A 16604-nucleotide genomic window follows, 5' to 3' on the forward strand; every position below is an offset into this window, starting at 1 on the left:
AGTCATTGTAATTTTGGTTGATGGTTATGGCAGCTTCATAAGAATCTACTTTCATTGTGTTTTCTATCTGTGGGATCATATGCTCAAGTAGCTGTCTTTGAAATACTCGTCGTACGGAGTAACCACCGCACCTGCGTCAGTTTGATGTTCAGAGCCTTTGAAGAACATTGGCGTAGGTTTTTGGAAGCCAATGGAATAGCTAACCTCCGGAGTACAGTGAAGTAACTTTATTAGGCATTACAAGTAGTGCCATTGAGTTTGTTGTGTGTGTCTCTTATTAAATCAGTTCAGTTAGCTGTTTGTTTTGAATCCCTGTAGTTATTAAGTCCTCATTCTAGAGCAGAACCAATCTTGTGTTAGCAAGACTACAAATGAAGCTTCCAGAGTCTAAAGCAGAGATGCCGTTGGCTGAACTGGAGGTGTAATTAGGTTCCTTGTGGGTGAAGGCTGCTGTGCACCAAGCCTGGTTTTCTGTCCTGGGCTGACGCCGGGAACTCCTGTTCCAGCTGTGACTGTCCTTGTGAGTGGCCCCAGTGTGGTGACCAACGCTCGTGTCCCACCGATTGCTGCCTGCAGAAACAGTCGCTGAAACTACTGACAGCTTGCCTTGGTTGAAGCAGCCATGCCAGGAAGTTGTCCTGGTAATGATGAACAGGAATCCCCCTCAGAAGAGCGATATATTCTTTTAAATTCAGGAGTCACTGCATTTTATCTGACTGACAGCTGGTGACGGCTGTTCACCTCTGAGATTCCTTCTGTGCACTCCTGGGTACGATTTGTAATCAGAATTTGCCAGCTTGAGATACAGCAGTGTAACGAAGAACTTTGTTTTGGTAGCTGGACCTGCCTGTGCTTTAGCATGGTGTGAGCAATCTTTTGAGGTTGGTCATGAGAAACGTGGGAGGGAAGCAGGCTGGAGGATCCAGGGGATGTTTGACTTGTGCAGCTTGGATGAATGGGGGGTTCAGGAGTTTCTCATGGAGCCGTTGCCACCCCATCTCCTGCATTGCAGGTTATTCCCTGTGCAGGACGTTTGTGCAGTAGATGTGGGAATCGTGAAGGATTGTTGATGGTGGTTGAATATACAGGAGATCCTTTTAATGAGGCAGCAATGTTAGTTATGAAGTTTGGATTAGTAATTTCTTTTGTGTTTTAGAATAATTTCAGGAGTCTAAATCCCGTGTTTTTTAGGAAAGTACTATAGACCAAGTTGAATTTCCTTTATTGAATGAAATAATTTTCCCCTTGGAAACTAAATGTAACAAGAATTTAATAATTTATGAATTGAACTTCAACATCTTTTAAATAATAGATAGACTGTCATGCCAAGTTCAGCTGAAAACTTACAGAGCATACGTTTTTGTTTTTCTTTGACATTTTGAAGAATTACAGAACTACAAAAATTTATTTTGTATTTTTGCTCATCAGAATATTTTAGTCCTTTCAGGTTGATTTAAGAAACAAAAGCAACAGTTAAAAAAAATTAACTAGCTTCAGTTTCTGATGGGAAAAGAGAACAGAAGGGACGGAAGCCCTAGGTACACGTTCATAAATGATTCACTGGACTTTTGGTTGGCAGATAGAACAGTTTCATAATAACTTTGTTTATTATTTTTCTTATCAGCGGAATTAAATGTTAAATAGCTCTCCTAGAAAGAGCTGTAAGGTTGACTAACAATTACACCTCTGTCACCTCTGCTGTCTTTGTCCTTTTCAAAATAATCAGCCTGGATTTATTTTATTGGTTATTTCTCCCCGCTTCTATAAAATAGAAGTGATTTCCAGAAGATGTGGCAAGCTTAGCAGCGGTGTGTCATTTTGTGGTATTTTTGGATGCGAGGAGGGTGAGTGGCCTCTTGCTTGGAGCAGAAGGAACCCAGGAGCTGTCCCTAGCTGCTGTCAGTGTGACACTGAGCCCTGTTGTGTTACACTGCTGGACGTGAAGTGCTCCAGGAGAGGTGGGCATCCAACCTGTCCTGGAGCCTGGTAGCCCCCGTCCCTCTGCCATGTGTCACAGGGCTCTGTGCTGCCTGTCTTACTTGTCGGTTAGTTGTTGGGGTGTTTTAGCCCTGTTTCCTAAGGAGATGGGCAACGTGTCACCACGCTGCCTGCGTGCAGGTCTCCGTTGAGTGAAGTGCTCTTCTAACCAGTGCTGAATCTGCAGGTTGGTTTTGGCCAAAGGCAGTAGGAGGTACAGCTTTCAGACAATTTAAACTCCTCTATTTTTTCATGAACCTAAATGCCTGGGATTTCACTGCTCTTTTCCATGTGTACCCCTCGAGAGGGAAAAACCTAAAACACAGGCTCAGCCTATTAGATAACAGATAACTTACAGTTGAAGGTGATGCTAGAAATGTTACAGATGTTGCAATCCAGAAGAAAAACCCAAACCAGAACACAAAACTTGTTAGGTCTTAGAGCATGCAACACAGTATCACAAACCCATGATTCTTTACTTTTTCCGTCATTTCATGCACCTACTGTGCGACATCAATTCAGTGTAGGAGCAGCTGACTCCCAGGTGATGGATCACCTCATCGGTCTTGCAAGACCTACTGAAATCCATGGAAAGACGACTACAGGTTTCATGAATAGGTAGCTGCCTCTGTTATTTTGGAAAATTGAAGTGCCAGAAATTGAAAGAATATTTTTCTTCTTTTGTTCCCGTGAACGTGCATCTTTCTTTCGCACTCCCCCTTCTTCTATGCTGTGGAAGTTGGTGTTAGAGTTGGTGAGAACAAAAGTATGTTATTTTTTAATTAGTTCCAGTTAAATGTATCTTACAGGATGTCCTGGTGTGAGTACTGTTCTGTTATAGGTTTGAAGTTTTTGGAGTGAATGGCCTTGATCTGTTCTGTCGCACCAAGTGAAGAATCAGACAATAGGAGTTTGAACTGTAGTTGCTGTTCTGTGGAGTTATTTATGAAAGACCTTCGATATCTCTAGTATATATATAACTTATTATTAATATTTCAGTGTTACTTCTTTAATTTTCCTGCTCTGTGTGCAGAACTGAAGAAGCAGAGTAAGAAGTACATAAGAATCCAGTGCAGGTTATTTGATGTGACAGTACTGTACCCACGCCTTTGTCTCATACTATTTAAAAACTATGAACTTGTGTCTTATTAGCCAAATGGGAACGATCAAAATTTTAAGGGAATCATTATCTTTCAACTAGATATTTCAAGCATAGAAAGATAACATTGGACTTAGAGTATTAACTGGCAAAAACCAATCGAAACTTTGCTGTGATAAATGTTCCCGTGTGTGAAATGACAGTGAGTCTGCGTTCCATTCCAGCTTGTTCAACTCCGTGGAAACAGTCTGGTAATCTGGGGTTATTGGCAGTAACTCGTCAGCTGGTAGTAGTGTGCGTTGCACCATATGTTATCACTTGGGTCTCTAACTCCAACTTTTGTGATTGCATTGAAGGGGAAATATTAAAATCAGAAGAGTTTAGGTTCTCTTTCTTTTCTTTTAGAATCTTGAACCTATTTCTCAAAGTCTCCAAAAATGTGAAAGAAATAGAAAAATTCCTATCAGCTACCTTTTGTGCTAAGTTGGACTAGCCTCACATGAACTTTTTCTGTCTTTTCTCTACAAAAAGAACCTGAGCAACCTGATTTAGTCGAAGATTCCCCTGCTCCTTGCAGGGGGGTTGGACTAGGTGACCTTTGAAGGGCCTTTGAAGGCCCCTTCCAACCCTAACCATTCTATGGTTCTGTGATTGATTTGGAGCTAATAAATAAGGCTTTTCTCTCAATTGCTCATAGGTTGGAGCTCTGGGAGAAGAACTGGCTAAGTTAAGTTCTCAGCTCCATTACAGGCTGGGCTCTTAGCCCATGAAAAACCAGTTAGAAGGAAGAAGGCACAACCTGCCCGGGCTGGGCATTTTTAGCATGGCTTCACCCAAGCACTCAGGTTATTATCAATAGTCTTTGTAGGATGATTATTCCTAGGAGCATCATTTCAGGCAAATATTTCTTGTACAAAAACCTGTAAAAATTAATTATTAATGGGTATTCTCTGCCCCAAAACTTTTCTAGCATAAGTAGTTTGATATTCAAACTGTGTGATCTGGTTTAATATCATTTTGTTTTCCTTTATGCTCTTTGGAAGTTGGGCCTCTGTGCTCCCTTCTGATCGTTTATTTCTGAAAGATTTTTTTACAAAAAAAAAAAAAAAATCTTTTATCAAGCACCTTTTCACACAGGATCTTTCCTTTTCTCATTGGGAATATTGCAAGCAACTTAATCCCAAGGCGCAAAGAGTGCTAATGTTCAGTGGTGGAAGAAAAGAATTTGCATGTGATAGTGCAATGGTGGGAACATTTTGATTAAAAATGCGAGAATATTCAATCATTCTAGCTAGCAGACCATGTGTACATGAAAAGCCCGTCTTCATTCTTATCATTCTAGGTGCTCATTTTCAACAGGATGATTGATCGGCGAGATTCCTGTTTCTACACCTTTCATCTATCTTCAGTACTTTCATAAGTGTTGAATTAAGCAGTTTTTGTGAAACTTATCATAAACTGGAGTGTTCATTGAAAGTGGCTGTGACAAAGTGGATTCCCCTGCTCTTGAACTGCAACAGCAATATTGCACAATACGTTTATTTCTGCCTGGTTAAAAGCACAGGATTTTTTTTGCTTGCTTGTTTGTTTGTTTTTTCCTCCTTCTTCTTACACATGTTTTACCTTACGGAAAAGTTATAGAGAGGGGAAGACTGAAGGGCTTTTGAGAAAAGGAAAAGAAAATGTCTTGGACTGAAAATCTTGCTCCTTATTCTCAGCTGTGGAAAGTGAGACTACTGTCTTTGTAAAGTTGATGTCTGTCTTTTGTTCTGAATATCATTTTGGCTTGGTCCATTCCTTCTACGGTTGCGTTTTATCTGGAAGTAATACCTTGAGGCCTTTGTCTGTCTTGGATTCTTCTATGCCTTTGGAACTAGTGCAATTTTATGCATGCGTGGTTCACGCAGGATATTTTTGGTTAAAAGTAAATTATGTTATATTAACTGTTGCAGTGTAGATATCCCATATCAGCACAAAACCATTGCTGAAAAAAATTTTTTAAAGTTGATAATTCTTCTTTGTTACCTGTGACTGACGTTGGGCTTTAGGAAGTGAAGATGACCTCTCTGCAGGTCTGCAGCTGGGCAGAACTGCCGGCAGCTTATTGCAGCTGACAGATTTCCTCATGATTCTTCCCATATTAGAACCTGATTGGGGTAAATTTCCCACTTTCCCCACAGCGGCGTGAATCCACAGTTGTGTTCAAATGCTGGGTGTTATCCGGCATCTCGTTTGCTCTGGCAGTGTCGGAGCCACGCTGCATCACACCTGCGCCTGGTACTGCGACATTCCGTTGAGTATCTTCCAACTTGGGTCTGTGTTTTTCCTGGGGAAAAGATATATATATAAATGCTTGATTTATGGGAACACATGGAACTTGCAGATGTATCAGTGTCATTGCTTCCCCCAGTAACTGAATTAAATGGCTGGAAAAGGACAATCAAGGTGGCTGTCACATGCCATTGCATGGAAGTTAGTACAACATCTGCTTTGCCTGCTGTTTGGGAAATCGCTGGTGCATATTATAATCAGGAGCAGAATCTCTGACTGTTTTCTTTTTACTGGTGAAGACAGTGGATGGGAAATGTTTAAATTCTGCTGAGAACAGTCTTTTGTAAGTTATGGCAGAGGCTGATATTTCTACCCCGTTCAGCATTTAAGTTACAGGAAGCTTGGAAAAAAGGCATTTCTCTTTCTCTGTAGTCACTCTGACTTTTCGTCATTTGCCTGAGCATTTCTTGCTCTTAGGAGTGCCACCATTCATTTGCTGATTAGTATTTTTGATACATACAGCAAATTGATTGGAGCTATAATCACTGGAAGCGGTTGGTGTTTTGCTGTTGTAATTTGGTATTTTCTCAAAGAACCATTAGAAGCAGATGCGGTATGAAATACCACCGGTTAAAAGTGGTGTGATGCATGGGCTTTCTGAAGGCTTGAGGGAAAGCTGGCTGCTGGTAGCAGAACTTCCAGTTAAAAGCATTGAAGTTGCTTCCCACAGGGATTATGATGGGAGGGTAAAACTTTTATACTGTCAGGCACTTGTAAGCAATTCTTCATCTGGGGTTTTCACTTGGAATAGCTCTATCACTCATTTATACTCCAGAACTCCTTGGAGAATCATCTGCCTCTGTTTCTAGCTGTGAGTGGCCATGGCTACGTGCACCACTGGTGGAAGTGCGAATGAGATGCTGCTCACTGGGCTTGGAAACCACACGCTGCGTTTCTTGCACTGCCAGATGCTTCCTACATCATCTTGGGCAACCTCTTGCTGATAAAATGGTTTTAGGTACCATCAATGCACACATGAGAAATATTGAAGTGACTTGTTATAGAGATGATTTCTGGATTAGAGTCCGCAGCCATGATTTGGGAGGTGATTCCAGGTAGGAGACAGAGGTGGAGGGAAGGTGTCGAACCTGTGTCATCCCTGTGCTGGAAGGGCAGTTCAGAAACGAAATGGCCGTGATGCTCGCTGATAGCGTTAGGCCAAATCACACTTGAGATGTTATAGTTGCTTGCATGAGTAGGGATCGGCGATAAACTGTTTCAAGTGTGCTTTTTATCATGTTGTGTTTCATTGTCTGGACAGTAATGCAGTGGATGAATCAGTCAGTACTAGCCATTTTTGACTTGAGGAGCAAAACAGATCCTCCTGTTAGTGACTGCATCTATTTAATCCCATCGCTGGGCACTGGGCGGAGGTGACACTGACTGTTCAGATGTTGTCTTTGACCTATTGGGGCTGTCTTGCTGTTTTCTCATTATCTCAGATTGGATTAGCAGATCGATGAGCAGCAGCTGGAAAAGCAGCAGAATTCACCGTGCATTGGATTTGGCTGCTGTGATGACCCCAAAGCTGCTGACAGGCGGGGTACGCAGTGGCGTGAGCTTAACTGGTGAACGAAGTCCCCGGACCGTCAGTTGTCAGCTGTGAGGTCAGAGAGCTGAATTCAGTTGTGGTGTAGAAGTGCTGTTGACTACAGTAAACCAGCGACTGCTAACACTGGGGCTGTGCAGCAAAATAAGTTTTGGGGGAATTAAGTTGTGCTTGGCTTATCAGTACCACAACTTCTTGCTTTCTGAGAGTACTGCTGGTGGCTGCTTATAGTGTCTATCACAGCAAGTGCCTTTGAATTATTTATAACTGATTTGATTTGCTGTCCTAGAATATGAGCATTTTCCAGCCTAAAATTAGGCTAAGCAGAGTCTCTCCTCGAGCCCTTGCAGGTTACTAGAAATCATTGCTGATCACCAGTCCCACTGAATTAAAACCAGTTTGCTCCTGGCTTCTCATCAACTCACCCAAAAACAACTTACAGCAGCTGGGCTGGGTTGCAGCCTGCTAGTCAGGCTCTTAAAATCTGTAAAACTTAGTATTTCCACGTGTGTGATTGTTGTAGCCATGTGACATCTTTCACTAGGGCTCACTGGTGTGACTGTGAGTCCCCTGGCAGAGCCAGCCTGGCCGCAGCTGGGGTACAAAAACCTTGGTTTGGTGACTAGGAGTGTCTCTGGTGACCCTGAGGATCTGGGTGGGGTTTTGGACACATTGGTGTCACAATCTGAGCGTCTGTAGATGAGTTACAAGGATGGTGAGAAGTGCGTACCCCTGTGTCGTGCTGTATGGGGCAGAAGCTGTGGTGGGCAGGAGCTTTTGGCTGTGCCCAGGTATGAAGGCAATGAAGAGCTGAGTGCTATCAGTGTCCTGCCTTGAAGAGACGAGTGCCTGGTGCTTGTTCAATGCTTGGTTTGCGTCATAATTACTGACTCCGTCGATGTTTTTGCTTCCGTTCTGGGTGAGGATGCCTTTGTGAACCGATTAGCTTATGAGCTGCAACTAATGTGTGAGTTTATCTTTTACCGAGTTTAGGACTGCAACATCAAATCATTTTTCTCACAATTTAGCTTAACATTGATTCCTCGTTTAGTTAAAAACTTGAAATCTTACAGGCTGCACAAGAAATTAGGTTCTTAATGGCTGTTTTATTCAATTATTACAGAGATACTTGTCCTATCATAGTTAATGTTCCATTTGGAAATTGGCTTGAGAGGAAGTGTAGAATGTGACCATTCTCTCCAAGTCTCCGATATCCTCATCAGTAATATCCTCACATGATATTTTAATGCAATTTTTAACCATGTTGTATTCTTGTTTTACAGTTTTGTTTTATTTTGTTTCAGAATTATTAAAATGCAGTTTAGATTGTATTTGAAAAGCTTTGATTTTTTTTTTTGACAAAGGTTGTTTCTTACAAAGGTTTTAGCACTTTTTCTGAAAATTCATTTTAAAAAAACTTCCGTGCTGCTTGTCTTAGGAAAAACAGCCTTCAAATCTTCATTTCTCAAGCAGCACTAACAGAAACTTAATGGTTATTGTAATCTTTTTCATTGATGGATAACGTTCCTTAACAGCAATTGATTTATAGAGAACTGATAGATAGAATCCAGCAAAGAGTTTTCGAGTGTGAGGGGGGAAGGATTTTAGGATAATTTTTAGACACAATTCAACGTGACTGAAAGCTAGTGGCCAGTGGCTGGATGAAGGAATAACATCTCTAGACTTTCCTTTCCAGTTTTCTCACAACAGATGACTAATATGCTTTTTCTGACAAAAGGAAAAGATTAGATCGCGTAATAAGAGGAGGCATTGATGAGGAGAGGGCCCTAGGAAAATGGAAACGTATGCAATGAGAAAAAATGGAAACACATTTCGGAGGACTGCATTGGCATCTGCTTACTTTGCAGTCTAAGAAGTGACTTCCACTTAAATTGTGAGGCTGTGCAATGGGATCTGATTCAAATAAATACTGAGCACTGAGGTCCCAGCTTAAGTGTATTGTATTCGGTGATAGTGGGCACTGCTAAGAATATAGTTCATTTTAAACAGCTCTGAATCTCTGAATGATAAAGCATCTTCACTTCAATTTTGTCCTACAGTTCTTGTCCTAAAAAGTAGGTCTGTTGCCAAAGATAATATCTATTTCTTTCAATTTAATTAGGAAAGAAGCCAACCTTTTATACTCTTATGTGCAAAGGCTCTGTAGGTTGTCCATTCCATCTACTGAATTCTGGCTCCAGTTACATCTCTGCTATCCAACGGCAAGCTTTTGAGAGAGGGGATTACTAAGGTAATGTGATAGCTAGACCAATTAAGACAAAAAATAAAGACAAAAAGAGAAATAAATCCGTGTCCTCATTCCTTCTGAGTGAAATCCTAAGAACTTTGTTATGCTCTAGACTGGTCAAATATCTTACGGAAAGTAATATTTTTGACACATACGCCTTAATCTGCTGAATTCTGTTCCTCCAGAATTACTGTTTCTAAGTTCTTATTGGTTATAAAATAGTACTTGCAAATTGCCTTTATTTTTTTTCCTCTAGTACCTCTTTCTGTCTGGTAGAATTTACAAAGAATTATCCAGGTACAGGTTGCTAAAGAAATTCAAGCGGTTGATGCATTGACTTGAGTGCTATCCCACTGTTTTTAAAAGCTCCTTCAATTGTGGGCAGCAGCGTTAGTTCATTGTGTTCAGATCACATGCAATAAGCAAGGCTTTTTAAATGGGCGGCTTACCGCTGGCCCATCGATTTACTACATCTTTTACTGCGGAGTGGTGCCTTGGCCACCAAGGTGGCTTCGACGAAGCTTACCTGTGTGGGAGCTGTGAGACAGCAAACCTTTCTGTAACATATTAAAGGCTGCATGCATTATCCCATCCTTGTTTCAGAAGAAATTAATATGTGTTGTTGAAAAGCACTTAGGAATAGGAAGGTAAAAAATACCTTTTTTTTTTTTTAATATAATTTGCAGAGCTTTCTTTTTCCTACCTGTTTTTATTTTAGGTGGAAGTTGAATGTTTCTGTTCTTCATGTATTATTTCTCTGATCAGCATCATCTGTACCCCTGTGATGGGAAAGATAATGCAGAAGTTGGCTACTGCCTGGAAATGCCCGGTAGAAACGCATATACATTTTGATTATGTATTTCTTTCCATCTATACAGGGCAAAATGAAGGCAGTAAATGGCGGGGCTACAACAAAGCAGGGTTAAGAATGGGCGTTGGATAGCTTCTCTGAGTGAAATGTGGTCCCAGGGGGAAGGTGGAGAAGCGGTGGGAGTAGCTGTGGGACTGCAAGGGATGTCCAATGCAGAGCAAAAATTGGCCAACTGACAGCGCAGATCTGAACATCATCAGTAGAAAGTTATGTTTTCTTAGTAACAATGATTCTTGGTGTTTTATCGTAATTTCTCAAGTTGTAATACAGAAACAATAATGCCTATATCTTATACGTGTTGGGGTTGGTCCGTGGAGCTGTTCCTTTTGAGTTCATTACAGTTTACCTTGAGTAACTGGTCAAAATACTGGTGAAGTGGTTTGTTTATATTGGTGTAGTGTCTCTGTTTCTCTGGGTACATCAGTTTACTGTGACATTTCCTCTTTGCACACCTAGACTTCTCATTCTGGCTGAAGAATTGAACTCTGAAATTAATCCGAGCGCTCTGTTCTGTATCCTGTGAAGAGTAATAACGTGCTTAAGTACTTACCAGCACCACACATGGTACACAGTAATGCAGTAATCAATACATAATGTAGGAATACCAGCTCTTCAATTTACTGCGTATTACATTGAACAGAATAACAGTCTGCTTTGTCTTTTACTTTACTTTAGTACAATAACCTTTAAATCCTGACTTAGTTGTTAAAAATAAATCCAAGTCTCTTTTTTTTTTTTTTTTTTTTTTTTTTTTGTCAGTAACCTGCTTTATTTAACAGACACTTCCTATTTCTAGTCTCTTTGCTGGCATTTATCTGCTTGCAAATGGATTTATTATGAAGTAATCTTATTTTTGAACAAAATGTGTTTTGTGTTTTGCTATCTCAAAAACCCAGGCTCTTCTGTGTTTGCTCTTCTACCAGTTAAGCAGAGTGAATCAATGAAAGCCTTTTTCAGAGCATCATCCAAGTAGGTTGTGTAGAACGAAGTCCTGGTGGCTGCTCTGTAGCTGAAGCAGGTGCTGTGTAATGGCTCATTGGAACATAGGGATTGGGAGAAGCAGGGACTATGGATATTTCTGACAGTAGATTCCTTTACTCTTTTTCTGCCTCTTTTCCAGTGGGCTGTTCCATCCCATACACGTCTGGTTTACTGCAGCAAAAGACTTACACAATTTCCATTTTATTTGTACAGTGAGCTGGAGCAGACCTCACCGTGATGGCAGTAGCCCATCCTCTGCCCTAGTGACTATGGCCACACAGTGAGTTGTATTTAGTGCTGTGTTCCCCTTCAGCAAGGGTTGGTGTTTTATGTACGGTAGTAAAACAACAACAACACAGATTTTTTGCAGGGTTAGTTTGCTACCAGGTTATTATTGTGTGAAGTTGTATGGTAAGAATACTCTGAATAAGGAGAGGTGAATGGGGATTACTGGAGCGAGGAGCATGACTGAACTGCCCATTTTAGCAGTAACATCATCTTAGTTTAGCTTAATCCAAGGAAATTGCTGTGATGAATTTGCGTCTTTATGTTAACAGCTCTGCCATTCCTTCTCTCTCCAGTACTCGCGCTCTTTACCTTGTCTTTCTGTACTGGAGGGTGTTAGGTCCCTGTGAAAGAGAGAGGGGGGCAGGATGTAGACCTGATCCCTAGCCCGTTGGAAAGAAATTACACTGACTTCATTGGATGGTGTGTCAAGCAAATATAAGACTGTAGGTACTTAATCCATTCTGCCTTTCACATTTAACTGGGACTTTCTCCAGCCTCAGGATTCCTCACTGTTCACAGAGATGCAAGGATCCTGTTGCCATAACAGCACCCTTTGCCATTTCTGAGTTGTTGGTGTTTATATGTGGCTAAAACAGCTGAAAGACTGTAAACAGGACTAAGCAGATAAGAAAACTGCCAGCCCTTTATTAATAAACTGGTCTAAGGAACTGCACCGTTTATCCTGGGATAAATATAAAAGTAATCCCAGCCTGGTACTGCAGATCTTTATGTCATGTCATCAAGGTTAGAAGTGAGGGACAGAAGATAAACTGAACTGTCGCAAAACTTAGAGAGGAACAAACAACAGAACAACACCTCCAGAAGAATCTCTAGTTGTTTTTTTTTGTTTTGTTTTTTTATTTTTTTTTTCCCTCCCCCAGCAAACCTGGGCTGGTATTTCTCCTTCTCCTGTGTATGCAGGGAGTACTCTACATATCTGCTTTAGTTTGGGTGGTGGGTTTTGGATGCAGATATTACGTATGTAGGCGCGTGAGAATGTTGCTCAACTCTGAGGGAGGTGGAGTGAGTTCCTGGCAAACACCTCAGCATGCAGCAAACTTACTGAGCTGCACTGCCTGGCCTGGTTTAGCATTCAGAAAGATATCGAGCACTTAAGACTGTGAAAGGTGCAATAGGAATTGCTCAGCCTTCCTTTTTCACGCTTTCCTGGCTAGGATGATGATAGGAATTTCACCAAATGGAAGCTCCTGCAGATAAATTTGAAACCAATGAGAGAAAAACCATGCTAATCTGGGGCCAAGAGTTGCAAGATCACAACAGGTTTAAGGGAAAGCCAAACAAATGTGAAATGAAGACATCTGAATTTGAGTCTGTTCATTGGGAATGAGGGCTGGTAAAACCAGTTTACGCCTGGCTGTACCCTGGAGTGCTGTATATACTGGTGCCTGAGCGCACACATTTCCCAACATACGTACTTGCTTCCCATGGGTTGGGTTGGGTTTTTGGAGGGCTTTGGTGGGGGAGTCGGGGGGAGGTTGGGATTTTTTGTGGTGGTTTTTTTTTTCTGGTTTTTTTTTTTTTTTTTTTAAATGGGATTCATAGCTCTAGAACTTGGGGACCAACCAAAACAGCAGTGAAGTGTGGTGCTGAACAGCAAGGAGCTTTCTGGCTCTGGTCCTTGAGTGCACACAGTGACAGCTATTTTGGAAAGCAGTTGATGGCCTAAATGTGTGATGCTGTTGTACATTTGCATTTCCAGAGCGAACAGTCTTTGTGTCAGTTTGTGCCGGCTGCTTCTCCCCTAAGTTGTTTTATGTGCACCTGCGATGAGCAAGGTCTTTCCAAGCTTTGGAATAGTCTGAGCTTCAGCAAATTAAAGCATCATGATGTCTAATCAGCACTGCACAAGTTGGTCACTTCTGTTCTTTCTATTCATGTAAGAACATAACTGAGAGGAATATTCCTTTTCAGCCTTTGTCAGAGTGAACAGGACAGCATCTTTAATAAATCTTTACTTAGGTGAAGATGATGTGTCCTTACAGCATCTTACTTCTGAAAGAATTTTAAAGATATATGGGATGTGCTTGTGTGGTTGTGAGGAAAGACAGTCAAGAATCCTAAATGAATCCCCAGTTAAGCAGATGGTATAATGAACTGTGAAGATACTCTGGGCACACAACGTTATCCTAGTCATTGTAAGTCAGAGGTGGGATGGGAAGGAATAGATGCTTCGGGCATCTTCTCACAGAAGCCACCCCTGCAACTCAGTCGGACCCAGTACAGCAGCATTTAAATAGTTTTGAAAAAATCTCTCTTGGTTTGGAGTGCAGGAGGAGAAGTGAGATGAGGGAGCTGGCATGCTGGAAGGATCTGCCAGTGAAGTGGCAGGTGGGCCAATAAAGAAGAGGGGATGAAGCTCACAGTGTGCTGGTACAGGGCCTGGAGAATTACCTGATGAGGAGGAGAGAAATGAATATTTTATCGCTATTCATCACTATTATAGCACCATGAAAAGGCAAAGAAAAATGGAGAGTGGTAGGCTAGGAATGCATAATGTTCCGTTAGCGATGCTGCGGGTTTGCTCGGATTGCGTCTCACCCAAAGAAAAGAAGTTGGCTAATGATGTGCTTTGCAGATGGATCAGTGCTGGCACTCGGACAGCTCTGTATCTGGTACACAGGTGTTTGATTTTGTTTTTGTTAATGAGCCAATAGCAGGCAGATTTAGGGAAAATGGACCACAGTTACTGTGTAGAGACAGAGTTTCTCTCGCTGCTCGTAACCTAAAGCCACCATATGTTCAGCGGGTGAGCCCAGGCCACGACACATCTTCAGTCAGCGGGCCAGACTCGCAGCTGGTGAAAGATAAGAGTGGAGCTGCACCTACCGATGTTCCTCAACCTGAAGCATCGCTCTGCAGTCCTGTTGTGCTTTGTGGAGTTAAGCGAACACCTCTGACAATTCTCCCCGATTACTCATCCTGTCACAAACTCCTGTCCCTTTTGTTGCTGCCTGTCTGCTTCCCAGAAAACGCTCTTCAGAGCAGATGTTTGCTAATGCAGAAAGTGTTGGAGAAATAGTTGTGAAAAGTAGCTTTCAATATGTTTCTTTCTATCAGATGCAGTTATTGAATATGGGGATTAAGCAGAGAAGTTGCTAGATTTGAGAAAGTCTTAAGATCTATTTAAAATTAAATGCAGCTCCGGTATTAACTGTAAGTTTTCTGTAAGAATGGATCAATGCAACGTGGACCAGGAAACCAAACACTGGTGCAAATGCAAGGGAAATCTCTTGATGGACGGCGGAGGGGACAACAAATTGAGGCAACACGTAGGTACTCCGCTGGATTAAGAATATATAAACTAATATTTCATTGCTGATATCATTAATGACATTATAATGAGGGTAATACTAGTCAAAACTCACGTGCCTTTTTAGGTCAATTTGTAAGAAGCAAGCATAGGAAAATAGACTGAAAACCATAACATAACCTTAGAGTAGTAGATAGGCTGTCTGTTCTTTCCCATGTCTGCTAATGCTTGCGGGCAGAGGTTGCTAATATAATTGTAGGTAACACAATAGCACTGAGTGTTTCCAAATGTAATACCCCCAGGACGTTCTCAACTGCATCTCCTCTTTACAGGAACTGCTGTCTCATAGCAGCATATTAAGTGCTGGAGAGAAGACGGCAAATCCTTCTTTTTATTCACTACTTCTCCTCAAGTTGTCTCAGTTCTCAACTGGAAACGAAATTATGGAGGTAGCCTGCGTCTCCTGTGTATCTTATGTTGTAGGCGAGCAGAACCTGTGTCCGTGTCCATGGCAGTCACCACTTGCTCTTCTTATCTTCTGTCTGTGTCCGATTTACAATGCAGCTGATACCTCTCTCCAGCTTGCTGGGGCACTGTTGAAGTATATGCAAAAACCCACACATGTCGTTTGAGTCACAAGGGAGTATATTTTAGGAAAATAGTACGTTGATTCTTTTCTTTGGTGGTTTAAACAGAGAGGAGCGGGGGGAAATACAGCTGGGTACATTGAAGTCGCACACGATGCTCCAGGGAGAATGGAAAGGGGATGCAGTAAGAAGTCTGGGCAAACCTTCTAAGAATGAAAAAAACCCCATGTTCTAAGGGATTCGGAATTCAACAGTTCTTTGTCTCTAAGACTTTTAACTTGCTTTTGCAGGTGTCGTTTTATCTTGAATCGTCAGAGCTTACTGGGAAAGTATTGCAGTGTAGGAGTTAAGGGATGTGCAGTCTGTGTTGTATTTATGATTATGTTCTGAACTAATATCTTAAGTTTTTTATAAGGCAAAATGACATTTATGAATAATTCATTCATGACATGGTAAGCTGAACTATAGTAATTCCTTCCCAAGAGTTATTTGGGAGAGCTATTGACAATATGAAAATTAATGTTAACAAAAGGACATCAGTAGAGATAGGTTGAAGAGAGAGGGAAGTCTGCATAGAACCTCTGTGGAATATCTTGAGATTTATAGGTTCAGCATCCGATTTAGGCGGTGCCAAACACAGATCCTTCGTGTTTTCCTTACAGTTGACAGTTGTTTCCTTTATTATGTGGCCACTCATGAGGGAGCTGTTTCAGAGGGATTTTGAACGTCTGACTCGTAAAAAGGGCAACTTTTCCTAGCTGCAGGAGATCGTGTGCTTTATTCCTCTTGTGCGGTTTCATTTTTCCTAAACTAAGCACTTTGCTGCGAAAGGGTGTCCTTGTAAATCTTTGTCCTTTTGAATTCAAAGGTCAATGATACTTTCTATATGCAAATTCAGTTGTTAAATGTATTGCACATTACTACTCCTGGCAGATGGGAAAAACTGCAAATTTATCATGGTGATGGCTTCAGGAACAAAGTAAGTAATTATAGACACAGTATGACAACTAACGACAGTCTCTTTTATTCTCTAGTGTTTTTAGTAGCCTTTCATATGAAAGAAGAGAAATAGAAGGTTACTTTAGCTGTGTGTCTAAATCTAAGCCAATATTAGCAGAAACTGTAGTATATAGCCTTTATTATTACCCATTAGAATGCAATTTAACTTCTGTCCCTTTAATAAAGCTCTTCCTGGAAATGTGTTAATAAATAAAAGTTTATTTTATGTTAAACTTTGCTTTTCTTGTGCACCATAAGGAATTATAGGCAGTTGGAAGGAGAATATTTTGCTGAGAGAATTTTTTCTAGTTCTATTTCATATGCTGGATGACCTGTGTTAATACTCCAAAAAAAAAAAAAAAAAAGTGACAGTGGACTCAAATTGCTCGGTGAGAACGTGTGG

This window comes from Chlamydotis macqueenii, chromosome 10 (assembly GCF_036417535.1).
Source record: "Chlamydotis macqueenii isolate bChlMac1 chromosome 10, bChlMac1.mat, whole genome shotgun sequence".
Lineage (NCBI taxonomy): Eukaryota > Metazoa > Chordata > Aves > Otidiformes > Otididae > Chlamydotis > Chlamydotis macqueenii.